Source organism: Eschrichtius robustus, chromosome 13 (assembly GCF_028021215.1).
Source record: "Eschrichtius robustus isolate mEscRob2 chromosome 13, mEscRob2.pri, whole genome shotgun sequence".
In the NCBI taxonomy this organism is placed as follows: Eukaryota; Metazoa; Chordata; class Mammalia; order Artiodactyla; family Eschrichtiidae; genus Eschrichtius; species Eschrichtius robustus.
In genome coordinates, this window is record NC_090836.1 from 500342 (window position 1) to 516455 (window position 16114).

Genomic DNA, 16114 nt, shown 5'->3' on the forward strand with positions numbered 1-16114 from the left:
TAATTTCCACTGGAGGGTGATGAGGGCAAACTGTGACCAGAAGTGGGAGGGATACAGACCCAGGAGATGTTTAGTGGAGTCTTGGGATCGGGGACAGGGAGGGGCAGGGAGTAACTGCGCTGCTTTCTGGCTAGGAGAGCAGCACGCATAACTGAAAAAAACAAATTCAGCTTTAGTTTGTACTTGGGAAAATGAAACGTCTCTCCCCTCTTTTGTTCATATTACAGTCTAAGGAAGATAAAGGCCCACCAACTCCTGGCCGATGGGAGTAGAGTATCTGCTGCATTCTTTTTTTTTTTTTTTTTTCTTTCTTTTTAAGATTTTTTTTGATGTGGACCATTTTTAAAGTCTTTATTGAATTTGTTACAATATTGCTTCTGTTTTATGTTTTGGTTTTTTGGCCGCCACGTATGTGGGGTCTTAGCTCCCCAACCAGGGATTGAACCCGCGCCCCCTGCATTGGAAGGCGAAGTCTTAACCACTGGACCACCAGGGAGGTCCCTCTGCTGCCTTCTTAGAGGAGCAGTACTTGAGGCTTTGTCATGAAGCTAGTCAGTAAAGAGGAGCATTCAGGTTAGGGTTAGGGTTAGGTCTCACGTAGACCTAGGAGTCATTAGTGACAAAGGCAGGTGGTAGTAAAGGATGGTGGGAAGCCAAGGACCAAAACCACTCTTGGGAAGGCGGCTGGGCAGGATCCACAGGGAACCAAGGAGAGGAGTACAGACCAGAGACAGAACTGGGAGGGAGGGAGAGCGCCCAAACTGAGCTCCAGCAGCCGGGAGTGGGAGCGGTGGGTGCTTGTGGGGCTCTGTATTTTCCAGTGCAGGAGCCAGAACTTTAAGAGAGCTTTAAGGAACGCCCTGTGAATAATGCCACCCAGGGTGCTAAACCAGATCAGACTGTCGAGGGTTTAAAATTAGCTTCCCAGTGCCTGAGTGTTTTGTGGAAGAAATACCTCAGGGAGAATATATCAAAGAAGGTGTCTTAGATTTGAGCTTATACTAAGTATTAAAAGACCCGCCCCCTGCCCTTTGTAAAAGAAACGTGTTACAGGGAAGATTGTGCTAGTCTGTCTGGCTTTCAAAATTCCCAGTTCTAGGAATATCTTGTTATAGGAAAGTCTTGAATCCCTCTGGAGTGTTAGGGGTGAAGTAACTATAGGGTTATATTTTGTTTCCACAAACGTGCATGAGCACCTTTTGTGTACTAAACACTGGGAGTGTAGGAGTGAACCATGGCCTGCCAGAGCCTGTTCATACCTTGTGGTTAAATTTTAAGGAATTTTGCAAGTTGGTTGTTAAATACAGCTATTATTAAAAATTAATTCTAGGGACTTCCCTGGTGGTCCAGTGGTTAAGACTCAGTGCTCCCAGTGCAGGGGGCCTGGGTTCGATCCCTAGTCAAGGAACTAGATCCCTCATGCCGCAACTAAAGATCCTGCATGCTGCAACTAAGATCCAGCACAGCCAAATAAATAAATAAATAAATATTTTAAAAATTATAAACTTATAGTTAAATAAATTGTATTTAAAACAAAGGTAACAAATACTCAAAATTCATTACTTCCTCATAATTTTAGCATGAACTATGCTCTCAGGTCTCTTGCCCCATATGGTGGAAATACTGTATAATTGTGAACTATGGTACATTTCCTCCCAGCTCTGTGTTCAGAGATGTACGTAGCTTGAACTTGGCCATGGTGGGAGTATTAACACCACAGAAACCAACAAACACTACACATCAGGGCTTGATTTGTTGTTTTGTTCATTGTCTAAGAAAGTGATGAAAAAATGTTAACATTTGCAGTTTAAACTTAAAGTGTTTTGTTTCCATATCTAGTGCGTTGTGAATAGCACAAAAAATTTGAGGAAATACTTCTTTTAGTATTTGAAAAACTAGGGTCCAATTCAGCAAAGAAGCTGCTTATATCATGTTTGATATACATGTTCCTTTTTTTTTTTTGCCCGTGCTGCGCAGCATGTGGGATCCTAGTTCCCCGACCAGGGATTGAACCAGAGGCCCCTGCAGAGGATGTGTGGAGCCCTAACCACTGGACCGCCAGGGAAGTCCCAAAATACATCTTTTTTTGTCCAATTTTGTTTTACTCCTTAAGGTAAATGAAAACTAACGTTCACTTATTTATCAGTTGAGTCCATGGATTGGCCATAGATATGAGTTAGACAAAAAAAATCTATGACAAGTTTGTCTGAGAGTCAATTGGCTACATGGAATTTACAGTAAAGAGCATTATGTATTTTATACTCTATTACTTATTACTATATGTTACTATTACATATTTTATTATTATTATATGCTATACATCTTTAATATTTATTTATTTATTTATTTTTGGCTGAGTTGGGTCTTAGTTGCAGCACGTGGTATCTTTTTTGTTGCAGCGCGGGCTTCTCTCTAGCAGTGGTGCACGGGCTCCAGAGCGCAAGGGGTCAGTAGTTGTGGTGTGCAGGCTTAGTTGCCCCTCGGCGTGTGGGATCTTAGTTCCCCGACCAGGGCTCGAACCCGTGTCCCCTGCATTGGCGGGTGGATTCTTAACCACTGTGCCATCAGGGAAGACCCTTGTTGTTTTTTTATATCCGCCAGCAAAGCATCCTAGAATTCAGGTTTAGAAGAGACTGCAGACAGAGACTATCAGCCTGATGTTTAGGGGGCGTGCTGGGCTGGGAGAAGGGGCTGGAGAGGGCTCCCTGTCTCCTCTGGGCTGGGACCGGCTCACAGAAGCCCCTGAGTGCAGTGGGGGAATTCCTCTAATGAAATCTTTGGTGAAAAGACTCAGCTTTTCTGTTCTCTTTATTTTATCAACATTTGTTGAGTACCTGCTGTGTGCCAGGCCCTGTGTTACTTATGAGAATACAGTGACACAAAAGACATGGTTACTGCTCTAAACAGTTTTATTATATAATTCACATACCGTACAGTTCATTAAGTGTAAAATTAACTGGTTTTAAGTACATCCACAGCGTCGTACAACTGTCACCACAATTAATTTTAGAACATTTTTATCATCCCCCGAGGAAACTCTGTACCCATAGCAGTAACTCTCCGCTTCTGTCCAGTCCCTCTCCCACTAGCCATAGGCAACCACCAGTCTACTTTCTGTATCTATAGATTTGTTATTCTGGACATTTCATATAAATGGAGTCATACAATCTGTGGTTTTCTGTGACTAGATTTTTTTCGCTCAGCATAATGTTTCAGAGTTCATCCATGTTGTAGCCTGTATCAGAATTTCATTCCCTTTTATGGCCAAATAATATTCCATTTTATGGATCTACTACATTTTCCTTATCCATTCAACAGTTGGTAGACATGCGGCTTTTTGCTATCTTGAATAATGTCACGATGAACATTCGTGTACAAGTTTCTGTGTGGACGTGTGTTTTCATTTCTCTTGTACATATGCCTGCCTAGGAGTGGAATTGCTGGGTCTTGTGATAGCTCTGTTTAACATTCTGAGGAGCTGCAGAGCTGTTTTCCAAAGTGGCTGCACTGTCTTACGTTTCCACCTGCACGGTATGAGGCTTCCGGCTTCTGCACATCCTCGCTACCACTTGCTATTATCCTTTTGGTTCTAGCTGTCTTGGTGGGTGTGAAGGGGTATCATCTCATTGTGGTTTTGATTAGCATTTTCGTAGTGGTTAATGATGTTGAGCATCTTTTTGTGTACTTGTTGACCGTTCGTATACCTTCTTCGGAGAAATATCTATTAAAATCCTTTTCCCATTCAAAAATTTGGGTTACTTTTTTAATTATCAAGCTGTAAGAGTTCTTTATATATTCTGGAAATGAGTTCCTTCTCCGATATATGATTTGCAAATATTTTATCCCACTCTGTGGGCTGTCCTTTCACTTTCTTGACAGTGTTCTGTATGTTTCAAAGTGTAAAAGTTGTTAGTTTTGACAGGTCAAATTTGCCCTCAGTTCTTGAGTAAATCCAGATTTACATGACAAATTTCTATGCTTTCAGGTGTTTCTGTTGTATTTAACAAGTCTCTACAGTTGAATAGTCTGTAGCCAGTTTCATAACCTTCAATACTTAGACCTTATGTTAGTGACTTTGTTTTAGCTTCTAGAAACTTAAAATCTTAATGAAAGCAGAGACTAAGGCATATAGGCTCTTCATAGCATTCTACCCACTATGTTGCTGGTAAAAACAGCCGTAAGCTGATGACTCTGAAACACGCTGACTGGGGGCCAGGCTTCTGGGAATAGCTGGAGGTTGGACACAGAATATTGAGGTTGTGTTTAAGTCAGGAGAATGGAGCAGTGTCACTTCCCACTGTAGTCTTAACTCTCTTGTGTTACCTAGTGAGATTTTCGGCTCTGTTTACTCTAGTGTAAGGCATGGAATTTAATAACTAGAAGTGTATCTGGGTTATGGAGATAAGTTACCACAATGAAAAACGCGAACTACCTCCTGCCCTGACCCCTGCAAGATACTTTAGTAGTCTACCTTCTCCGTATGCTGTTCAGACAAGTCTAAAAAGCACTAAGACATCTGACGTACGTCATAGTGTTCTGTTGGCTGTCTCATCTGCTCCCTTCCTACCGCCTGCGTAGCAGTAAGTAGGGTAGTATGTCCCCTGGAGAAGGGAGCCAGCTCAGGAGGTGGGCTGTCTCTGTCCAAGGTCGCATTCCCGCTAGTCGTGGGGATGCTGGGGTCTCCTTGGGGGCACATACTTGGGATTACTTGCAAACGTGGTTTTTCAGTGCCTCATCTGTTCTGTATCCCTTTCTTTGTCAGGTATTTCCATTTCTAAGTTGGGGTAAATGAATGTGTTGACTTTTTTCTTTGTATGTAATCTGAACAAGTGGGTATAAACCATGTAGCTGGGGCCTAGAGGGTGTGTGGAGCATAGGAACAGACATGTGAGGGAGAGGAGACCTGCTAAGGACAGTGGAGAAGGTGAGAAGTCCTGTCTGTGCAAATGCGGGACAGTTGTGGGGTTTATGAAATAGAGCGGGAGTCAAGTAGCGTGTAAGACAGTTTGAAAATTCCCAGGCTTGTTCACTGTTACCCGTGAGGTATCAGAATGCTTTTTTAGCAAGGGTACTTGTGAAATGAAGCATAGTCCCGCGTCCCCACTTTGAACAGAGCTACCTGTGATCGGTGGGTGACAGTGGGTGATGGTGGCATCTTGGATTGCTTCTGGCCTTTCTCTTCTGCAGAACTCAGAGCCCTCCACATGGTTTTGTGGTCACTAGGTCAACCCAAGGCTGGAAGTTCTGTCGTGGAAGTCACTCTTGGGATGTTTTTGGAACGTCTTTGCCTGCTTTGCTCTTGGTGGGACAGACACCTGAGGACGGCTGTGATGTGGTTAAATGTGAGGGCTCCAGAGCCAGATTGTCTGGGTTTACGTCCATCTTCTAGCACTTAGAGCTGTGTGACCTTGAGTACGTGACTGTGCTGTTTCCTGACCCAAGGATGTGGATAATAACATCTGTATCACAGGGCTGTCGTGAGGATTAAGTGAAATCTCGTGTGGACTTCATCACAGAGTGAGCCCATATTAAATGTCAGCTACGATAATTGCTGCTGTTCTTGTTGCTATCGTTAATTTGGACCCAGCTCTTATAAGTGAAGTGGGCCATCAGGTTGGGTGTGAGAAGAAGTAGCAGCAATCTAGTGACTCCGCTTGTTGAGCTCCTGCGTGTTAGGCCTGCAGTGTGGCTCTTACATGCCTTAGTCCATTTACTTCTCGTGACGTCATGCAGGGCAGTTTCATCACATCACGGAGGGCCGTGCTCAGGTCAGACAGCTGCTCAGTGTGGAGCAGGGCCTCCACTTGACGACCTCATGCTTTCCTTGTCTATGGCCAGTTTGGCAGCCAAAGTAACGGGAAAGTCATCCTTTGCCCAGAGCCCGTAATACCAGCTACTCACGTAAGACGTCGCCTGAAGGGAGGTAAGATTTCCAGAACATAAACTTTTTTGGGTGTGAGTCTTTTCTGTTGTGACGATTGAACAGTGAGGAGGAGGAGAACCTCAGGGGCCTTGTCTTTTAAAAAGGCCCATGATCTCCAGGTGCCTATTGGTTTTCCTTCCACCCACAGGCAGATACCCACAGCCTTAACTGTGACCCCAGACTGCGGGGTGAGGGTAGAAGGGGGCTCAGGCCCCATCCTCCACTATCATAATACAGGCTGTTTCAGGATGGGTTCAGGGCCTTGGGTGACCTGCCTGTGTCCCCGCCCCTCTGGGGAAGGAACATATGCTCAGTTACATATTCTCTAGAGACAAGGCCCTTATCAGGTGAATAATTTGCAAAAATCTCCCATTCTGTGGGTTATCTCTTTTTTTTTTTTTTTTTTGGCTGCGTGGGGTCTTAGTGGCGGCATGTGGGACCTTTGTTGAGGCACCCGGGGATCCTTTGTTGGGGCACGGGCTTCTCTCTAGTTGTGGCATGCGGGTTTTCTCTCTCTAGTCAAGGTGCGCGGGCTCCAGGGTGTGTGGGCTCTGTAGTTTGCGGCACGCGGGATCCTAGCTCCCCGGCCAGGGATCAAACCCCTGTCCCCTGCATCGGGAGGTGGATTCTCTACCACTGGACCACCAGGGAGGTCCCTGTGGGTTGTCTTTTCCCTTTTTTTGGTGGTGTCCTTTGAAGCCCAACATTCCCTTGCCGCCCGGCCCCGCCCTTTTTCCCAGTCGGTGAGGCTTTGCATGTGTGGGATGCCACAGATGTAAAGAGGGGGTAGCAGCCCCTCCCCTGTGCACCTTCCCCTCCCTCTCAAGGTCAAGCAACCTGAAGAAGAGTTAAGATTAAAGACTCGAGTTGGTGGGCACGGAGTCAGGGTGGAGCTCTGCCTAAAAGAATCCGAATCCGGGACTGCAGCCTGGTGTGGCCACGCAGGTGAGCTCAGAGCAGCGCGGCCCAGGACTGCCTGGCGCTCCAGGGGCCGGGCCTGGGACCCTGAGCGGCAGGTACTGGCTGGCAGTGCGGTCTGGAGGCCAAGCACCGGGCACTGACTGAGCCCTGAGCACGGTAGGGTGCTTCCCCTTGGGCCCGGCGGAGCCAAAGACTACGCAGCCGGCGGCTCAGGTTACAGTTGCTGTGGGAACTGTGACCTTTGAATTTCCTGGCTTATGCATGGAATTTCAGTTGCGTAATTCTACAACAACTTGGATTTTTCCTCTTCTCACCCTCCTTCTTGGCATTTAATTTTTTATCCCAGTGAATGAGATCTGTAGCCCTCTGCCTGTCTGTCTCCTTCTGGGGCAGACAGTCTCACTCACACTCCTTTCCAGGCCGCTCACCCAGAGTGTGCCAGGCAGGAGACCAGCCGGGGCCTGACCGGTGGGTACCTTCCTGTTGTCCCCTGCAAGGCCCTGAGGCTGGGCCAGCCGGCCTGGAGAGGCTTCTGGGCTGGACTGCTGTGCGGGTGTCCAGGATGGGCCCAGATGTCCCTTTGTGTGTATTTTTCTCAAACAGGCCTTGCTCGTTTCTGCTTGTGCACTTGAGTTTACCCTGTTCTGTGCTCCTGGAGCATCCTCCCAGGTGGCTTAGCTAAATTCTCCCCGAACTTCAGTTTCCACTTGCAGTCCTACCCTCTCTGGGAAACCTGTCATCACTACTATGGCCTCAAATTACCCCCCTTCCAGGGAACGACATACGACTTGAACATTTCATTTGGCATTTAATTAGATACTGTCTCAGGATATTTTTCTCGTTGTCTCAAGAACATTTGTCATTTGGGGTGGAGGGGTGGTCTGTTTTTTTTTTGTTTTTTTTCTGTAAGATTCTTGAGGGCGAGGGTTTTAAGTCATTGCATTGCTTGTTAAATGGTCAGTGGTTTATATCTGAATGAAGCGTGTGTTCTCTTGGTGTCTGCCATGAGGAAGGCATTGGGCCGAGAGCTATGAGGGACACAGGAAGAAGCAAGGTCCTTAGATCCACTTTCCTTAAGATGCCAAGCCTGGCTTTCCATGATGTGGCCTCGCCTGCCCTGCTGTCCTCTTCTTCCTCTCCCAGTGACCTTTAAACCCAGAGTTCCTGGAAGGCCCACGTCTGTTCTCACCTGATGGCCGTGCACCTGTGCCTCCTCCTGCCCCTGCAGGAAGCTCCCGCCTTCCCTCAGCTCCACCCTCCGCCTCAGGCGAGACAGCACTTCGCTCCTGCGGCCTTCCTGACCACCCCAGCCAAGGGTCCCTTGTGTAATTTCCTCTTACCTTCTGCTCTTCTCTCCCCCTCAGACCTCTTCACGGTATGTAAGTATGTAAGTTGTTTTTCTGTTTGCGTTGACATTTTTGTCCTGATGGCTGTGTCCACCACTGCATTTCCATCCAGCATAGGAGACGTTTTGTTCACTTCTGTACTCAGACCCAGCATGATGCCTGGTATTTGGTAGACTCACAATAAATGCTAAATGACTGAGTATTCCTATAGAAACAGATGTATTTTTTTTGAGAGACAAGAAAGAATTGTAAAATGACTAGCGATTTATCCTGTAGATTATAGTGCTCTGGTTGGCTTAAGGTAGACAGGCCTATGGAACCAACCAGTGCCCCTCTCTTGAGATACAAATGGAAACTACTTTGATCTCGGCACAACACATGAGCTTTTTTCCTTTCCTCTTTCTTCCTTCCATTTCCCTCTCTCCTTTATTCCTTTTTTGGCTTGTCTTAGAAATGATTTAAGGCAACTTGGGCCCTTGATCTGTGCTGTGGGTAAGGCAGGACTATTATTCTGTTCTGTGTAATTCTAGATGCTTATTTTGGGACCTGTGGGATACTCAGTTTTTCCTAAACTCTCAGAATCATTTTTGAGAAGCAACCTTATGCTACCGGCCAGAACAGCGAGGAGAACGGGAGCTTGGAGTCTCATCGCTCTGCCGATTCCCCTCGGGCAGATTGGTGTGGGTATGTGTGCTCTTCCTAATCTTTTAAAGTGGACTTAAATTCAGCTTTCCCGTGTGCTGGAGACTGTCTTAAATAAAGAACCTGAAGGCCCTGGTGAAGCAGTGTCTCCAAAACACTTCAAGCTCATCAGGGAAGAAAGAAGTGCTGTGTAAACTCAGAGTGTAATTATTAATCAGACTTTCCTTTGGTCCTCTTCTCTGCCCTGGGTTTGCCTTCTGCGGCTGCTCGGGCTGCCAGGATTCGCAGACGGAAAGTCCCTGGGCCGCCTCTCCCGCCCTCCTGGCACAGTGGCCCGGACTGCACAGAAACGCCGCTCTGAGGGACTGGCCTTGGTGTGCAGAGCGGCTGTGTGACCGGGCCCAGTTCTATGGCATCTCCAGCTGCCTTCCAGGAGAGGGCGGCTCTCCTGCTCATTGTCGGATGGAGTTGGGCCTGGTTCTGAGTCCCTGAGGAGCAGTTCGCTGGCGTGGAGCCCACACGGGGGTCTCCATTCTCTACCCCAGGCCACTCTGGTCGGAGCTCCCTTTGGGGGACAGATAAAGGCCCTCTGCAATCAGAATTGTGTCCGTTCACTACAGTGGCACGTTGTCTTCCTTGTTTTTAAGCTTTAGTTTTCACTTCTGAAAAAGCATCTGATTTCTATAGTAATAATATACATACATTTAAAAAAAATCCAAATTAAAAAAAAGGCCAGGGGCTTCCCTGGTGGCGCAGTGGTTGAGAATCTGCCTGCCAATGCAGGGGACACGGGTTCGAGCCCTGGTCTGGGAAGATCCCACATGCCGCGGAGCAACTAGGCCCGTGAGCCGCAACTGCTGAGCCTGCGCGTCTGGAGCCTGTGCTCTGCAACAAGAGAGGCCGCAATAGTGAGAGGCCCACGCACCGCGATGAAGAGTGGCCCCCACTTGCCGCAACTGGAGAAAGCCCTCACACAGAAACGAAGACCCAACACAGGCAAAAATAAATATAAATAAATAAATAAATAAAAATTTTTTTAAAAGGCCAAATTCAGAAGCAGAATTTGATAATTTTCCCTTCACTGCCTTTTCCTCCCCTCCTGTATCCTGAGAAGTCCTATCCCCTAATGCCTGTAGCATTCCTGGCATACAACAGGTGTTTTCATGGTCCTTAAATTGGGGGTGGTGAGAAGAGGTACCAAGTCCAGCTGTCTAAGCCATACAATTTATCAGTGTTCATAGAAGTGTAGAATAATATTTTATTTGTTGTGTCTTCTTCGTTCCTATTTATCTCGTCCTCTGTTTCAGCACCACACCCCACTCTGAGGTAGTGCTTCCTGAACTGTGTTCCACGGACTGTTAAAAGGGGTCTGGAGAAAAGCAAAACATATTCTTAATAAGATGATTGAATTTTACTCAATTTTTTGGTAGGGGGGAGGATTTTATTTATAAACCTTTTAAAAACTAGTCATTTTTGCAACAGTTCATTTACCCATGAGACCTTTTGATTCAATTTGTGATTAATAAAATACATAATAAATTAATAAAATAATTGAAAGAATTATCTAAAATGTTGAATTCATAGTTTGGATCCTTAGGTGTTTTCTTATTTGTCGTCCCATGCTAATCTAAGTGTACCTCATACCTCTTGGCGCTCCTTTACTGATTCCTTCTGTAAATTTTAACATAAAACTGCTTTGTGGTCAAATCTGTTTGAGGAATGCTGCACTCAGTCTCACCTTGGCACTCCCTGTGGTATGGTCGTGGGCACCGCGGCACTATCTGCTCCTTGGGACACCGCGGGCTCACTTCACCATGGTTACTTATTTTAGCCTCACCTCAAAATCCTTATCTCCCTATGAGGCAGATAGTGTTGGTCTCTGTTTTACAGCAGGGAGATGGGGCTTCAGAAGCCTTCCTTCACCGACCGAGGCCCCATGTGGGTGGGTCCCAGATTCAAGTCCAGATCCTTGGACTCTGGAGCCCGTGCTCTTCACACAGGAGCTCCTGGCATCTGCAGTACTCGTCTTTTGAGCAGCTGTGTCCCTTCCGGACGGTGGGTTGAGTTTGTGCCCAGGTCACGGTCCCGTCCTCCCCCCAGCGTGCCTGCAGAGGAGGCTCCAGGCTGGGGTTTGCACACGCCGGTCACGTTCCCCCTTCCCTCCGCCCAGCTTCATCCCACCCATCCTCCAGGATCTCTTTCATTATAATAGTTAACTGTTTGTTGTAGTTAAGTTAGCTAAGTGTTTATTGAGTTGAATCTGTTAGAACTTTGTCATCTAGTCTCTACTCGCTTCTGAACTACTGTTGTCAGTAGGATTCTCTGCCAGTGATTCACCATGCTTTGGGCAGAGACTCTGTGTGTGTGTGTGTGTGTGTGTGTGTGTGTGTGTGTGTGTACTGCCCATCGGCCAGTCTTGTGGATCTATTGAGTAGATTCATCAAACGTCATAGCTTGAGTTAATGACATCGCGAATATATATGTTCTGCCTTTTCTGCAGTGCACGTAGATGCTGTTGTGATTGACAAAATACAAATTCATTGGAAAATGTTGAATTCATAGTAGATTTCTTTTATTGTTAGGCATTTTTTTCAAATCAACAAGGTATTATAAGGAATGCCATATATCACATAATGATCAAAAAAGAAATAGTTGATGGTAAAAAGGAGTTATAACTGAAAAAAGCTGGAAACCCCTGGCTGTACCATTCATTTCGCAGTTATGTACTTTTTTTGTGTTTTTAGTTATTTTGTGTGTTGTCTTAAGTGCTTAGCTGGATCCTAAGCCCCATGAGTGTGGGACCTTTGTCTTACACACCCTCTGTGCCCCTTGGTGTGCTTGCTCATAGTCAGTGCCCAGGAAGTGTTTTCAGATTTGGTTGAGTTCTTAGATCCTGTTTTCCCTGTTCCACTCTATTATTTTACTTCCTTGCGCTCCCTCTTGCTTTTCTTCTTCTGTCGAGTTGTTACACGTAGTGCTCAGCCTTCAGTAGTCTTCCGTCACTTAACGCAGCTGCCTGTCGTGCTCCAGCTGCACGCTCAGCAAACATTAGGCAGGGCTGTGGCCCGGTGTGTTACCATTGAATTAATTAGTTATTGAGCATTTTTACCAGGCGTTGTGGAAAACGCTGTAGAGATGCATTCTCTCATTTACTTCTTAGAAATACCCTGTGAAGTAGGTACTATTTTCACCTCCATTTTACAGGTGTGCCAACTAGGAATTGGATGGCTGAGCGCGTGGCAGTCAGGATCCAATCTCTGTCTGACTCCCAAGCCTGTGCTCGGAAGCCTTCTGGTGTCTGTGCCTCCTGAGATCCTGCATGGTTGTTCCCCTAAGGAATTTTCCTTTGGGAAACAGAAGCAATGGCAAACAATACTGCTTGGATATGAGTAAGTATGAAATTGTTTGGAACTGCGAAGGCGCCCAGAGGCGGAGGCGCTCAGGAAGGGCTGGGGGTGGTGAGGGGCTCTGAAACATGGCAGGGAGATGAGCACGAGCGGATTCAGGTGCTGGGAACCACGTGAGCCACGTCTGAGTGAGAGGGATGTGCCCTGGGGTGGGGTGGAGTGGGGTCGCCAAACTGGAGGGAGGGCTGGGTTTCTTGGGGAAAGTGGGAGATGAGATCGGGTAACTCAAGCCAGAGGGACTTGAAAGTTACACAGGAGACATGATGAGGGATAATAAGTCTGTAGGTTTTTGAGCGGGACATGACAGGGTAAATCCTGTTTAAGAGCCACGAAGTGGGCAGCAGATGGCAGATTCCTCATGGCATGATGGTTCTTAATTCTTCCCTGCCTGTATGCCCTTGGGACCTAGTGTCACCTCTTCTGGTCCTGGGAACAACCATCTGTACAGAGGTCCCGTGTTGGCTGATCAAGCCGCCCTGGAGTGTGGAGAAGTGAAGAGTGTAGAACGTGGAGGTCAGAGACCTGGATCCGATTCCTGACCCTGTCTGTCCCTGTAGCTTACTAGCTGGACGAATTATCTGACCTTTCTTCATTCTTTTTTTCCCCCATCTGTAATTTGCAGATAACCCTATGATGACTCACAGGGTTGTTTCAGGATGAAGATCTAGCAGATGTAAGTACAGAGGCTGTTTAGTCTAGTGGTTCCAGACTTCCTGGGGTTAAGTGCCAGCTATATCATTCACTGTGTGACTTTGGGCAAGTTACTTAACTTTTCTGTGTCTCCTTTTTCTTATCTATAAAATCAGCCTAAAAATTGTACCTACCTCACAAGGAGAATTAAATGAGGAAAGATAGGTAGCTGGCTCTTAAACATGCCTGGTGTGTGGTAATGTGATTAATAAATTGCAGCTGATATTTTTGATAGTATCATTATTACCACCATCACAGTACTTGGTTTGGAGTAGGGACTTTCTTTGAGGCAGGAGACCAAAAAATAAAGCCTCCCAACTATATGGTAAGAAACTACGTCTGATCGCTGTGTGGAAATGATGTGACTTCAGAGCTTCTCTTAAGCACTGAAATTATAACCATCTTGTGCCAATTTCAGGATCTTTTAGAGATCCCAGGTATTACTGAAATCCTTTAAAAAGTCAGCCATTGTTTTCTTTTCTTTTCTTTTTTTTTGGGGGAGAAGGAAGGATTTATTACTTGCAGCAAGTAAGGAGAATACTGGAGATCTTTCCCAAAGCAGTGTCTCAGTCATTGTTTTTTTTTTTTTTTTTTTAAATAAATTTATTTATTTATATTTTTAATTTTTGGCTGCGTTGAGTCTTCGTTGTGGGGCGTGGGCTTCTCATTGCGGTGGCCTCTCTTGCTGAGGAGCATGGGCTCTAGGCGCGTGGGCTTCAGTATTTGTGGCTCATGAGCTCAGTAGTTCTGGCTCACGGGCCCTAGAGCGCAGGCTCAGTAGTTGTGGCACACAGGCTTAGTTGCTCCGTGGCATGTGGGATCTTCCCGGGCCAGGGCTCGAACCTGTGTCCCCTGCATTGGCAGGGCAGAGTCTGAGAACGCCAGGGAAGTCCTCAGTCATTGTTTTTTGATATAGGACTCTTGCAGTCGCAACACTTCTTAGGCACAGAAGTATTCCCCTTCTCTTTTTTTTTAAAAAAAAGTATTTATTTATTTATTTATTTTGGCTCCTCCGGGTCTTATTTGCGGCACACGGGATCTTCATTGCAGCATGTGGGATTCTTAGCTGCAGCATGCAGACTCTTGGTTGCGGCATTTGGGATCCAGTTGCCGGTCCAGGGATGGAACCCGGGCCCCCCGCATTGGGAGCGCGGAGTCTTACCCACTGGACGACCAGGGAAGGGAAGTCCCTCCCCTTCTCTTTTAAACGAAGATGGGGAGAGAGGGAGAGGAGAGAGAAGTGTGGATTTCCTCTGGCCACACAGTTGCCTCTGTCGGAGGACTTGCTACTGCAGGGCAGGGCAGGAGATACCTGCCTGTATGGGCGAGATCAGCTCTGCTGGGTCTGCCCTGGGCATGGGCAGTGCAGAGGCCCCACAGTGAGCTCTGCGCCTGCTTTGTGCCCCTGCAGGCGGGACCTTTCTGTTCAGGACTGTTTCCCTTCCCCTCGACCCAGACCTCAGCCAGCCACGTTTAGCTTTAGCAGGACAGTCACACTCAGCAGCCTTCTGGCTGCTTTGAAAAGCCCTCAGTCCCTGTTCTTGAACCAGCAGTTGTGTCTGAGTCTTGGATTTATCTGTGTGGAGCAAGTCTTTCCTTTTATTTTATTTTTTTTAAACAAAAGTCAAATTGTTGGACCTTGCCCTTTGTAGATGAAGTGAGAGTTGCTTTCTGAGGACTGGTTCATACCAGAAACCAGCTGCTTTTAAGTTGCTGCGGATCCTTAAAGGGACAGTTTATTTGTGGATCCAATTCCCTGCCCACACCACCTGGGTGTCTGTAGGATTCTGGTGTAGGCTGGGACGGTGTTGAGGTGGGTGACGGCTGGCAGAGGCGTGAGTCTGGTTTTAAGACTTTCATCTCAGGTGGGGTCAAAGTCTTGTGGAGCTAATCCCTTTGACTCCCCCGCCCCCCATTACGGTTGGTAATAAGTATGGACGTGTGCCATGTGCAGAGACGGTGGACAAAACCCAGATGCACGCATTAGCCCCGTGGACAGATAGATGATCAAACAGAAGAAGCCTCGTTTGAGGGCAGAATCGCCAGAAGACTGGGCTTCTGCATATTTGGCCTCAGCCGTGCAAGATCAAAGTGCATCGGAAGGATGTACAGGAGGACAGCCTGTCGGAGCAGGGCCGGCTGCTGCAGACCAGAGTGGCAGAGTGATAGAGCAGACAGACCGGCCTTGCTCCAGCTTTGCCCTCCTTGGTTCTCGCACTGGGGCTGAGGAGGAGAGGCGGGTTTTGGGTAACGACTGGCTCCTTCTCCATCCTTGTGAGGACACGGGATTCCAGCTCAGTAGTGTACTGCTTTGAATATACTCCACTTACAGTGTCCTGTGGCTCGGGCTTAGGAAACCAACCTGCCTTTGCCTTGGGGATGCATAGAAGGGCGTCTCTGTGAGCACCTTGGTCGTCATTGCCATTGCACTGAAGAGTCTGTGAGGGGCTCAGAATTGCCCTGTGTTATAAATGCAGCGGAGAGGGGCCACATCCTTCAATACACCCCTAGGTACCTGACCCTCAGCTGGCTGCTCAGTTGTCTGGAGCCTGAGCATCTTCCCTGGGAGGCTGATGCTCGGTCTGTGGCATTTTGGAGTGTGGGTTAGGCTGGGAGGTGGCAGAAGAAGCTTTCACGGCTCCCAGTGCATGTGGCCGCGTCTTCAGCAGAGCCTGTGTGCCAGGTTTGTCGTGACCCCTGGGGCTTGTGGGGCACTTAGAGGGTGAGAGAGGGCTCAGATGAGTGAAAAGCCTTCCTCAGTGCCCGGGGGGGGGGGGGGGGTCAGAGGTACTTCGAGCCCCCGCCCGTTGTCGTCACCTCCTCAGGCTCCCGCAGAAGGAAGGTGTGCTTGGCCGTGGCAGGGTAAGGAACGGTGATGTAGGCCTGTTACGTGTTAACGGTGGTCTTGCTTTACTGCTTGGGAGATAGTTAGGAATTTTCAGATCTTTTCATCCATATTTATGTGAAACACAGGGAAGCAAAATAATTCCATGAAGGACTAAAGATGGCTGTCATTTCATCTCACGTGTGTGTGTCCCTAACAGAGTCTTCCTTTAAGCATTCTGCGTCTAAGAAAGTTGTAGATAAAATTAAGCCACTGATTGGGATATAAAGTATTTATTAGCCTTTCCACCCTTGAACAGAATGCAGGTAGTAAATAAAGTCAGCAGTTGGTTTGTATACCC

At 47.2% G+C, this 16114-nt stretch overlaps 1 protein-coding gene across 12 annotated transcripts in view; it reads left to right on the forward strand.

Annotated features, from left to right (window-relative positions):
- MICAL3 (microtubule associated monooxygenase, calponin and LIM domain containing 3) overlaps nucleotides 1-16114 on the forward strand; it is a 177055-nt gene that overhangs the window by 13543 nt on the left and 147398 nt on the right. For 9 of the 12 annotated variants that reach the window (XM_068560337.1, XM_068560327.1, XM_068560323.1 and 6 more), the window contains exons 2-3: nucleotides 12037-12221; nucleotides 12862-12912. The exons of 1 other annotated variant lie outside the window; for it this stretch is intronic. The gene's annotated coding sequence lies outside the window, so the exon portion shown is untranslated. Of the gene's footprint in view, nucleotides 1-8856; nucleotides 8875-12036; nucleotides 12222-12861; nucleotides 12913-16114 lie in introns of those variants that run through there. 2 more of the 12 variants (XM_068560325.1, XM_068560326.1) reach the window with 2 other exon arrangements.